We start from the raw sequence: 12,579 nt of genomic DNA, 5'->3' as shown, positions 1-12,579 counted from the left end.
ACTAGCAAGAAAAATTAAAAAAAATGCGCACGCCTACGAAAAATTATTTAAACAATATAAAGTTTATTGCAAAAACAGGAAAACGAAGTCGCGGTCGGGGCTGCAAATTTTTTTAGAACATTATTGTAAGCTTCTAAATCAATCCCGACTAGCAAGAAAAATTAAAAAAAATGCGCACGCCTACAAAAAATTATTTAAACAATATAAAGTTTATTGCAAAAACAGGAAAACGAAGTCGCGGTCGGGGCTGCAAATTTTTTTAGAACATTATTGTAGGCTTCTAAATCAATCCCGACTAGCAAGAAAAATTGAAAAAAATGCGCACGCCTACAAAAAATTATTTAAACAATATAAAGTTTATTGCAAAAACAGGAAAACGAAGTCGCGGTCGGGGCTGCAAATTTTTTTAGAACATCATTATAACCTTCTAAATCAATCCCGACTAGCAAGAAAAATTAAAAAAAATGCGCACGCCTACGAAAAATTATTTAAACAATATAAAGTTTATTGCAAAAACAGGAAAACGAAGTCGCGGTCGGGGCTGCAAATTTTTTTAGAACATCATTATAACCTTCTAAATCAATCCCGACTAGCAAGAAAAATTAAAAAAAATGCGCACGCCTACGAAAAATTATTTAAACAATATAAAGTTTATTGCAAAAACAGGAAAACGAAGTCGCGGTCGGGGCTGCAAATTTTTTTAGAACATCATTATAACCTTCTAAATCAATCCCGACTAGCAAGAAAAATTAAAAAAAATGCGCACGCCTACGAAAAATTATTTAAACAATATAAAGTTTATTGCAAAAACAGGAAAACGAAGTCGCGGTCGGGGCTGCAAATTTTTTTAGAACATCATTGTAGGCTTCTAAATAAATCCCAACTAGCAAGAAAAATTAAAAAAAATGCGCACGCCTACGAAAAATTATTTAAACAATATAAAGTTTATTGCAAAAACAGGAAAACGAAGTCGCGGTCGGGGCTGCAAATTTTTTTAGAACATTATTGTAAGCTTCTAAATCAATCCCGACTAGCAAGAAAAATTAAAAAAAATGCGCACGCCTACAAAAAATTATTTAAACAATATAAAGTTTATTGCAAAAACAGGAAAACGAAGTCGCGGTCGGGGCTGCAAATTTTTTTAGAACATTATTGTAGGCTTCTAAATCAATCCCGACTAGCAAGAAAAATTGAAAAAAATGCGCACGCCTACAAAAAATTATTTAAACAATATAAAGTTTATTGCAAAAACAGGAAAACGAAGTCGCGGTCGGGGCTGCAAATTTTTTTAGAACATCATTATAACCTTCTAAATCAATCCCGACTAGCAAGAAAAATTAAAAAAAATGCGCACGCCTACGAAAAATTATTTAAACAATATAAAGTTTATTGCAAAAACAGGAAAACGAAGTCGCGGTCGGGGCTGCAAATTTTTTTAGAACATCATTATAACCTTCTAAATCAATCCCGACTAGCAAGAAAAATTAAAAAAAATGCGCACGCCTACGAAAAATTATTTAAACAATATAAAGTTTATTGCAAAAACAGGAAAACGAAGTCGCGGTCGGGGCTGCAAATTTTTTTAGAACATCATTGTAGGCTTCTAAATAAATCCCAACTAGCAAGAAAAATTAAAAAAAATGCGCACGCCTACGAAAAATTATTTAAACAATATAAAGTTTATTGCAAAAACAGGAAAACGAAGTCGCGGTCGGGGCTGCAAATTTTTTTAGAACATTATTGTAAGCTTCTAAATCAATCCCTACTAGCAAGAAAAATTAAAAAAATGCGCACGCCTACGAAAAATTATTTAAACAATATAAAGTTTATTGCAAAAACAGGAAAACGAAGTCGCGGTCGGGGCTGCAAATTTTTTTAGAACATCATTATAACCTTCTAAATCAATCCCGACTAGCAAGAAAAATTAAAAAAAATGCGCACGCCTACGAAAAATTATTTAAACAATATAAAGTTTATTGCAAAAACAGGAAAACGAAGTCGCGGTCGGGGCTGCAAATTTTTTTAGAACATCATTGTAGGCTTCTAAATAAATCCCAACTAGCAAGAAAAATTAAAAAAAATGCGCACGCCTACGAAAAATTATTTAAACAATATAAAGTTTATTGCAAAAACAGGAAAACGAAGTCGCGGTCGGGGCTGCAAATTTTTTTAGAACATTATTGTAAGCTTCTAAATCAATCCCGACTAGCAAGAAAAATTAAAAAAAATGCGCACGCCTACAAAAAATTATTTAAACAATATAAAGTTTATTGCAAAAACAGGAAAACGAAGTCGCGGTCGGGGCTGCAAATTTTTTTAGAACATTATTGTAGGCTTCTAAATCAATCCCGACTAGCAAGAAAAATTGAAAAAAATGCGCACGCCTACAAAAAATTATTTAAACAATATAAAGTTTATTGCAAAAACAGGAAAACGAAGTCGCGGTCGGGGCTGCAAATTTTTTTAGAACATCATTATAACCTTCTAAATCAATCCCGACTAGCAAGAAAAATTAAAAAAATTGCGCACGCCTACGAAAAATTATTTAAACAATATAAAGTTTATTGCAAAAACAGGAAAACGAAGTCGCGGTCGGGGCTGCAAATTTTTTTAGAACATCATTATAACCTTCTAAATCAATCCCGACTAGCAAGAAAAATTAAAAAAAATGCGCACGCCTACGAAAAATTATTTAAACAATATAAAGTTTATTGCAAAAACAGGAAAACGAAGTCGCGGTCGGGGCTGCAAATTTTTTTAGAACATCATTATAACCTTCTAAATCAATCCCGACTAGCAAGAAAAATTAAAAAAATGCGCACGCCTACGAAAAATTATTTAAACAATATAAAGTTTATTGCAAAAACAGGGAAACGAAGTCGCGGTCGGGGCTGCAAATTTTTTTAGAACATTATTGTAGGCTTCTAAATCAATCCCGACTAGTAAGAAAAATTTAAAAAAATGCGCACGGCAATGAAAAATTATTTAAACAATATAAAATTTATTGCAAAAACTAAAAAATAAAAAAATTCTAATACCAAAAACGCAAATAAATTTTAATATAAAAAAGTAAAAAAAATTTTAACATTCACAAACAGTAAGAACATAACAAAAAAAGAGACCATATTCTCGCCACCTCCTCGTTGGTTGGTCTTGGGTAGCGCAAAGAGAGAGAACAATATGTATGTTTAGCAGTCAAATTATATTTCTGATCTATAATTTACATCAAAGTAGAAAATTGGGAAATCATACTATTTCTTTTCTATAATGACAATATTATTCCTATACGGCGCAAGCAGCCAACCTTAATATGATTGCTAATAAATTTCCAGCGCCGACCAAGCCCTTGTTTCTGCAATAACTCGTTATATAATTAAAACAATTTAGTAGCCGTGCGCATTTTTTTTAATTTTTCTTGCTAGTCGGGATTTATTTAGAAGCCTACAATGATGTTCTAAAAAAATTTGCAGCCCCGACCGCGACTTCGTTTTCCTGTTTTTGCAATAAACTTTACATTGTTTAAATAATTTTTTGTAGGCGTGCGCATTTTTTTTAATTTTTCTTGCTAGTCGGGATTGATTTAGAAGCCTACAATAATGTTCTAAAAAAATTTGCAGTCCCGACCGCGACTTCGTTTTCCTGTTTTTGCAATAAACTTTATATTGTTTAAATAATTTTTCGTAGGCGTGCGCATTTTTTTTAATTTTTCTTGCTAGTCGGGATTGATTTAGAAGGTTATAATGATGTTCTAAAAAAATTTGCAGCCCCGACCGCGACTTCGTTTTCCTGTTTTTGCAATAAACTTTATATTGTTTAAATAATTTTTCGTAGGCGTGCGCATTTTTTTTAATTTTTCTTGCTAGTCGGGATTGATTTAGAAGGTTATAATGATGTTCTAAAAAAATTTGCAGCCCCGACCGCGACTTCGTTTTCCTGTTTTTGCAATAAACTTTATATTGTTTAAATAATTTTTCGTAGGCGTGCGCATTTTTTTTAATTTTTCTTGCTAGTCGGGATTGATTTAGAAGGTTATAATGATGTTCTAAAAAAATTTGCAGCCCCGACCGCGACTTCGTTTTCCTGTTTTTGCAATAAACTTTATATTGTTTAAATAATTTTTCGTAGGCGTGCGCATTTTTTTTAATTTTTCTTGCTAGTCGGGATTGATTTAGAAGCTTACAATAATGTTCTAAAAAAATTTGCAGCCCCGACCGCGACTTCGTTTTCCTGTTTTTGCAATAAACTTTATATTGTTTAAATAATTTTTCGTAGGCGTGCGCATTTTTTTTAATTTTTCTTGCTAGTTGGGATTTATTTAGAAGCCTACAATGATGTTCTAAAAAAATTTGCAGCCCCGACCGCGACTTCGTTTTCCTGTTTTTGCAATAAACTTTATATTGTTTAAATAATTTTTCGTAGGCGTGCGCATTTTTTTTAATTTTTCTTGCTAGTCGGGATTGATTTAGAAGGTTATAATGATGTTCTAAAAAAATTTGCAGCCCCGACCGCGACTTCGTTTTCCTGTTTTTGCAATAAACTTTATATTGTTTAAATAATTTTTCGTAGGCGTGCGCATTTTTTTTAATTTTTCTTGCTAGTCGGGATTGATTTAAAAGCTTACAATAATGTTCTAAAAAAATTTGCAGCCCCGACCGCGACTTCGTTTTCCTGTTTTTGCAATAAACTTTATATTGTTTAAATAATTTTTCGTAGGCGTGCGCATTTTTTTTAATTTTTCTTGCTAGTCGGGATTGATTTAGAAGGTTATAATGATGTTCTAAAAAAATTTGCAGCCCCGACCGCGACTTCGTTTTCCTGTTTTTGCAATAAACTTTATATTGTTTAAATAATTTTTCGTAGGCGTGCGCATTTTTTTTAATTTTTCTTGCTAGTCGGGATTGATTTAGAAGCTTACAATAATGTTCTAAAAAAATTTGCAGCCCCGACCGCGACTTCGTTTTCCTGTTTTTGCAATAAACTTTATATTGTTTAAATAATTTTTCGTAGGCGTGCGCATTTTTTTTAATTTTTCTTGCTAGTTGGGATTTATTTAGAAGCCTACAATGATGTTCTAAAAAAATTTGCAGCCCCGACCGCGACTTCGTTTTCCTGTTTTTGCAATAAACTTTATATTGTTTAAATAATTTTTCGTAGGCGTGCGCATTTTTTTAAATTTTTCTTGCTAGTCGGGATTGATTTAGAAGGTTATAATGATGTTCTAAAAAAATTTGCAGCCCCGACCGCGACTTCGTTTTCCTGTTTTTGCAATAAACTTTATATTGTTTAAATAATTTTTCGTAGGCGTGCGCATTTTTTTTAATTTTTCTTGCTAGTCGGGATTGATTTAGAAGCTTACAATAATGTTCTAAAAAAATTTGCAGCCCCGACCGCGACTTCGTTTTCCTGTTTTTGCAATAAACTTTATATTGTTTAAATAATTTTTCGTAGGCGTGCGCATTTTTTTTAATTTTTCTTGCTAGTTGGGATTTATTTAGAAGCCTACAATGATGTTCTAAAAGAATTTGCAGCCCCGACCGCGACTTCGTTTTCCTGTTTTTGCAATAAACTTTATATTGTTTAAATAATTTTTCGTAGGCGTGCGCATTTTTTTTAATTTTTCTTGCTAGTCGGGATTGATTTAGAAGGTTATAATGATGTTCTAAAAAAATTTGCAGCCCCGACCGCGACTTCGTTTTCCTGTTTTTGCAATAAACTTTATATTGTTTAAATAATTTTTCGTAGGCGTGCGCATTTTTTTTAATTTTTCTTGCTAGTAGGGATTGATTTAGAAGCTTACAATAATGTTCTAAAAAAATTTGCAGCCCCGACCGCGACTTCGTTTTCCTGTTTTTGCAATAAACTTTATATTGTTTAAATAATTTTTCGTAGGCGTGCGCATTTTTTTTAATTTTTCTTGCTAGTTGGGATTTATTTAGAAGCCTACAATGATGTTCTAAAAAAATTTGCAGCCCCGACCGCGACTTCGTTTTCCTGTTTTTGCAATAAACTTTATATTGTTTAAATAATTTTTCGTAGGCGTGCGCATTTTTTTTAATTTTTCTTGCTAGTCGGGATTGATTTAGAAGGTTATAATGATGTTCTAAAAAAATTTGCAGCCCCGACCGCGACTTCGTTTTCCTGTTTTTGCAATAAACTTTATATTGTTTAAATAATTTTTCGTAGGCGTGCGCATTTTTTTTAATTTTTCTTGCTAGTCGGGATTGATTTAGAAGGTTATAATGATGTTCTAAAAAAATTTGCAGCCCCGACCGCGACTTCGTTTTCCTGTTTTTGCAATAAACTTTATATTGTTTAAATAATTTTTTGTAGGCGTGCGCATTTTTTTCAATTTTTCTTGCTAGTCGGGATTGATTTAGAAGCCTACAATAATGTTCTAAAAAAATTTGCAGCCCCGACCGCGACTTCGTTTTCCTGTTTTTGCAATAAACTTTATATTGTTTAAATAATTTTTTGTAGGCGTGCGCATTTTTTTTAATTTTTCTTGCTAGTCGGGATTGATTTAGAAGCTTACAATAATGTTCTAAAAAAATTTGCAGCCCCGACCGCGACTTCGTTTTCCTGTTTTTGCAATAAACTTTATATTGTTTAAATAATTTTTCGTAGGCGTGCGCATTTTTTTTAATTTTTCTTGCTAGTCGGGATTGATTTAGAAGCTTACAATAATGTTCTAAAAAAATTTGCAGCCCCGACCGCGACTTCGTTTTCCTGTTTTTGCAATAAACTTTATATTGTTTAAATAATTTTTCGTAGGCGTGCGCATTTTTTTTAATTTTTCTTGCTAGTTGGGATTTATTTAGAAGCCTACAATGATGTTCTAAAAGAATTTGCAGCCCCGACCGCGACTTCGTTTTCCTGTTTTTGCAATAAACTTTATATTGTTTAAATAATTTTTCGTAGGCGTGCGCATTTTTTTTAATTTTTCTTGCTAGTCGGGATTGATTTAGAAGGTTATAATGATGTTCTAAAAAAATTTGCAGCCCCGACCGCGACTTCGTTTTCCTGTTTTTGCAATAAACTTTATATTGTTTAAATAATTTTTCGTAGGCGTGCGCATTTTTTTTAATTTTTCTTGCTAGTCGGGATTGATTTAGAAGGTTATAATGATGTTCTAAAAAAATTTGCAGCCCCGACCGCGACTTCGTTTTCCTGTTTTTGCAATAAACTTTATATTGTTTAAATAATTTTTTGTAGGCGTGCGCATTTTTTTCAATTTTTCTTGCTAGTCGGGATTGATTTAGAAGCCTACAATAATGTTCTAAAAAAATTTGCAGCCCCGACCGCGACTTCGTTTTCCTGTTTTTGCAATAAACTTTATATTGTTTAAATAATTTTTTGTAGGCGTGCGCATTTTTTTTAATTTTTCTTGCTAGTCGGGATTGATTTAGAAGCTTACAATAATGTTCTAAAAAAATTTGCAGCCCCGACCGCGACTTCGTTTTCCTGTTTTTGCAATAAACTTTATATTGTTTAAATAATTTTTCGTAGGCGTGCGCATTTTTTTTAATTTTTCTTGCTAGTCGGGATTTATTTAGAAGCCTACAATGATGTTCTAAAAAAATTTACAGCCCCGACCGAGGCTTCCTTCCCTTGTTTCTGCAATAACTCGTTATCTAATTTAAACAATTTAGTAGACCTGCGCATTTTTGTTAATTGTTCTCGATAGTCTGATCTATTTAGAAGCGTATAAGTGTATGTTGTGCAGTTACTTGCTAGTTTGCCTTTATATGTCAAAGTTTCTTATGTATTTTATTTTGAATGAGAATCCCTGCTTTGACGAATCTGCTGCTGCGAATCCGCTGCTAGCTTCAACATCATTCAGATGCATTCTTGCTATCTGTTACAATTTTTATAATTATAAGTGACACTGTTGATACGTTACAAATAATTCTGACATCGTTATCAAGGATGATAAAGCGATGGAGGTAACACTTTTGGAGCCGATTCAGTCAGTTTTTCCTATTACTCAATCCACCCCATTACCACTGTTGGATTTATCAAATTGTTATCAAATCATCTATATGCTTCCGCTACATTACCAGCGAGTAGGTATTATTTACTGATTAGTTAATACATTACTGTAAATCTGTCTTAAAAAGGAATTTTTTCTTACGAAAGGTGTTTCCACGTTGTCCCCAGAACAAATGTATGTTCTGCAGCCGATTGACACGGCTAATATTGAAAACTTGAGGAAGATGATAAGATTGGACTTGGATCTTGAGCAGAAAATGGAAGTGAAGAGCGAAAGTAGAAAATGAATAACCTTGAAAGAGGATGGAAGTCTAGAACTGGTAGAGATGCCTTGGAACGAGACAGAAGGATCGAATATTGACGATGGTGTTTGATTAACTGTGCAAAAATCAAAGACACTTTTGTATTACATTTGATTGCTTTAACTTGAGATGTTACTAATTTCAGACATTACGCCTTACATATATCAAGATACTAATTACTATCAAGAAAAATGATTTTACCTAACAATATTGGTGACTGGGTGGAATTTATTCTGATGCTAGAAATATGGATGTTTTTCTTCGCCAATAAATATACCGGCAATTTATATTAAAGAAATAATGCTTTATTTATTATTCTCTTAATTGTTGAAGCTTCAAAAATGGCAAGTGTTATGCCTATTATATTTTTATATTAACAATAAATAAATTTATAAGAAATGACATAATATGATAAAAAATATTATAATATTAAAATTACTACAACTTTTAATTAGAATACTATATCGAAGATTATAAAATTAATATTGTAAAACATTATGCATGAAATGTTAAAAGATAAGAATAAATATACATAGTCAAAATTATATAACTCTTTTCTCTTAGTTTCATTTAGAAACTTGTTATAATTTAATTATATAGTAATTAAATTATTTTCTTTATATCATCTTAATTTAAGAATTAATAAATTAAAAAATTTATTGTAAAGTTATTTTTTATATATAAATAATTTAGCTTTATTTAGAATCAACGGATAAATTTATTATAACAAATTTTTCTATTTAACAAAATTAATTCATTAACAATGGATATAATTATTTATTAATTACAAATTATATTTTTCAGAAAATATGACATCACCAACGAACAACACGCTGGATACTGGTCCGTGCCGGTGCCTGGTTTGATTAAGTGTGCAAAAATCAAAGGCACTTTAGTATTACATTTGGTTGCTTTAACTGTTGAAAAACTCAGTGTAATATACAGAAATTTATTATAGACACAATTGATGTGCAGGGAACCGTGCAAAAATCACGGAATCTTGAATCGGACCAATTGAGATAGAAATGCAACTTGAACTTTTATTAAAATTATACTCAATGTACACTTAATGGCCTAGCGCTTGCAACAAGAATACAAGTAATTCATTTCTCGCAAACTAAACTAAAAATATTGCACTTAGTAATTAAAAGAATATTACATGCTATACACTTGCACGTATAAAATTTTGATTTATCACGCTTACGATTAGACAAAGAAGATGAAGAACAACCGTACACACAGTGCATAGAGATACAACAGTACGCTAGATAGTCTCACGAACTAACAAAGAACTACTTATCATCGCCACCTACAAACACTTAAACCCAACAGATCCATTACCATAAAAGTTAGAACTCTTCGGTGGGTTATCAGAACAGAGATATTAGAGAAATTCGCAAAAACAGTTTTATTAAAAAATTTCGTATTTTGACTGATATAACTCTTTTGTTTATCACTTTAGCGATTTGATGCATTATGATAAGAGTTAAAACTCTTATGGGGCTATCAGAACTCGCGAAATAATAACAAAATTCGCAAAAAAATTTTACTTAAAAGTTTTGAATTTTGACTGATATAACTCTTTCGTTTTTGACTTTAGCGATTCGATCCATTATGATAAAAGTTAGAACTCTTCGGTGGGCTATCAGAACACAGATATTGGAGAAATTCGCAAAAAAAGTTTTACTACAAAATTTCGAACTTTGACTGATATAACACTTTCGTTTTTCACTTCAGCGGTTCGATAAGTCATGATAAGAGTTAGAACTCTTCTAGAGGCTATCAGAACACAGAGATATTGGAGAAATTCGCACAAAAAATTTTACTCAAAAATTTCGAAATTTGACTGATATAACTTTTTTGTCTTTCACTTTAGCGATTCGATCCATTATGATAAAAGTTATAACACTTCTCGGGGCTGTCAGAACACAGAGATATTGGAGAAATTTGCACAAAAAATTTTACTCAAAAATTTCGAAATTTGACTGATATAAGTCTTTCCTTTTTCAGTTCAGCGATTCGATACATCATGATAAAAGATATATCTCTTTTTAGGGCTATCAGAACACAGAGATATTGAAGAAATTCGGAAAAAAACCAATATTTCTCAAAAATTTCGAACTTTGACTGATATAACACTTTCGTCTTCCACTTTTGCGATTGGATCCACTATGATAAAAGTTAGAACTCTTCTCGGGGATATCTGAACACAGAGATATTGGAGAAATTCGCAAAAAAAATTTTACTCAAAAATTTTGAAATTTGCCTAATATAAGTCTTTCCTTTTTCAGTTCAGCGATTCGATACATCATGATAAAAGTTATATCTCTTCTGTGGGCAATCAGAACACAGAGATATTAGAGAAATTCGCAAAAAAACCAATTTTACTAAAAAATTTCGAACTTTGACTCATATAACTCTTTCGTCTTTCACTTTAGCGATTTGATCCATTATGATAACAGTTAGAACTCTTCTCGGGGCTATCAGAACACAGAGATATTGGAGAAATTCATACAAAAAATTTTACTCAAAAATTTCGAATTTAGACTGATATAAGTCTTTCCTTTTTCAGTTCATCGATTCGATACATCATGATAAAAGTCATATCTCTTCTGTGGGCAATCAGAACACAGAGATATTAGAGAAATTCGCAAAAAAACCAATTTTACTAAAAAATTTCGAACTTTGACTCATATAACTCTTTCGTCTTTCACTTTAGCGATTGGATCCACTATGATAAAAGTTAGTACTTTACTCGGGGATATCAGAACACAGAGATATTGGAGAAATTCGCAAAAAAAATTTTCCTCAAAATTTACGAACTTTCACTGATATAACACTTTCGTCTTTCACTTTAGCGATTCGATCCATTATGATAAAAGTTATAACACATCTCGGGGCTGTCAGAACACAGAGATATTGGAGAAATTCGCAAAAAAAATTTTTCTCAAAAATTTTGAAATTTGACTGATATAAGTCTTTCCTTTTTCAGTTCAGCGATTCGATACATCATGATAAAAGTTATATCTCTTGTGTGGGCAATCAGACCACAGAGATATTGGAAAAATTCGCAAAAAAACCAATTTTACTAAAAAATTTCGAACTTTGACTGATATAAATCTTTCGTCTTTCACTTTAGCGATTGGATCCACTATGATAAAAGTTAGTACTCTTCTCGGGGATATAAGAACACAGAGATTTTGGAGAAATTCGCAAAAAAAATTTTCCTCAAAATTTTCGAACTTTGACTAATATAACTCTTTCGTCTTTCACTTTAACGATTCGATCCATTATGATAAAAGTTATAACACTTCTCGGGGCTGTCAGAACACAGAGATATTGGAGAAATTCGCAAAAAAAATTTTACTCAAAAATTTCGAAATTTGACTGATATAAGTCTTTCCTTTTTCAGTTCATCAATTCGATACATCATGATAAAAGTTATATCTCTTCTGTGGGCAATCAGAACACAGAGATATTGGAAAAATTCGCAAAAAAACCAATTTTACTAAAAAATTTCGAACTTTGACTGATATAAATCTTTCGTCTTTCACTTTAGCGATTGGATCCACTATGATAAAAGTTAGTACTCTTCTCGGGGATATCAGAACACAGAGATATTGGAGAAATTCGCACAAAAAATTTTACTCAAAAATTTGGAAATTTGACTAATGTAAGTCTTTCCTTTTTCAGTTCATCGATTCGATACATCATGATAAAAGTTATATCTATTCTGTGGGCAATCAGAACACAGAGATATTAGAGAAATTCGCAAAAAAACCAATTTTACTAAAAAATTTTGAACTTTGACTCATATAACTCTTTCGTCTTTCACTTTAGCGATTGGATCCACTATGATAAAAGTTAGTACTTTACTCGGGGATATCAGAACACAGAGATATTGGAGAAATTCGCAAAAAAAATATTCCTCAAAATTTACGAACTTTCACTGATATAACACTTTCGTCTTTCACTTTAACGATTCGATCCATTATGATAAAAGTTATAACACTTCTCGGGGCTGTCAGAACACAGAGATATTAGAGAAATTCGAAAAAAAAATTTTACTCAAAAAATTTCGAAATTTGACTGATATAAGTCTTTCCTTTTTCAGTTCATCAATTCGATACATCATGATAAAAGTTATATCTCTTCTGTGGGCAATCAGAACACAGAGATATTGGAAAAATTCGCAAAAAAACCAATTTTACTAAAAAATTTCGAACTTTGACTGATATAACCCTTTCGTCTTTCACTTTAGCTATTGGATCCACTATGATAAAAGTTA

Source organism: Solenopsis invicta, chromosome 15, assembly GCF_016802725.1.
Source record: "Solenopsis invicta isolate M01_SB chromosome 15, UNIL_Sinv_3.0, whole genome shotgun sequence".
Taxonomy (NCBI): Eukaryota; Metazoa; Arthropoda; class Insecta; order Hymenoptera; family Formicidae; genus Solenopsis; species Solenopsis invicta.
The sequence above is the reverse complement of the archived record's forward strand: the minus strand, read 5'-3'. Positions refer to the sequence as shown.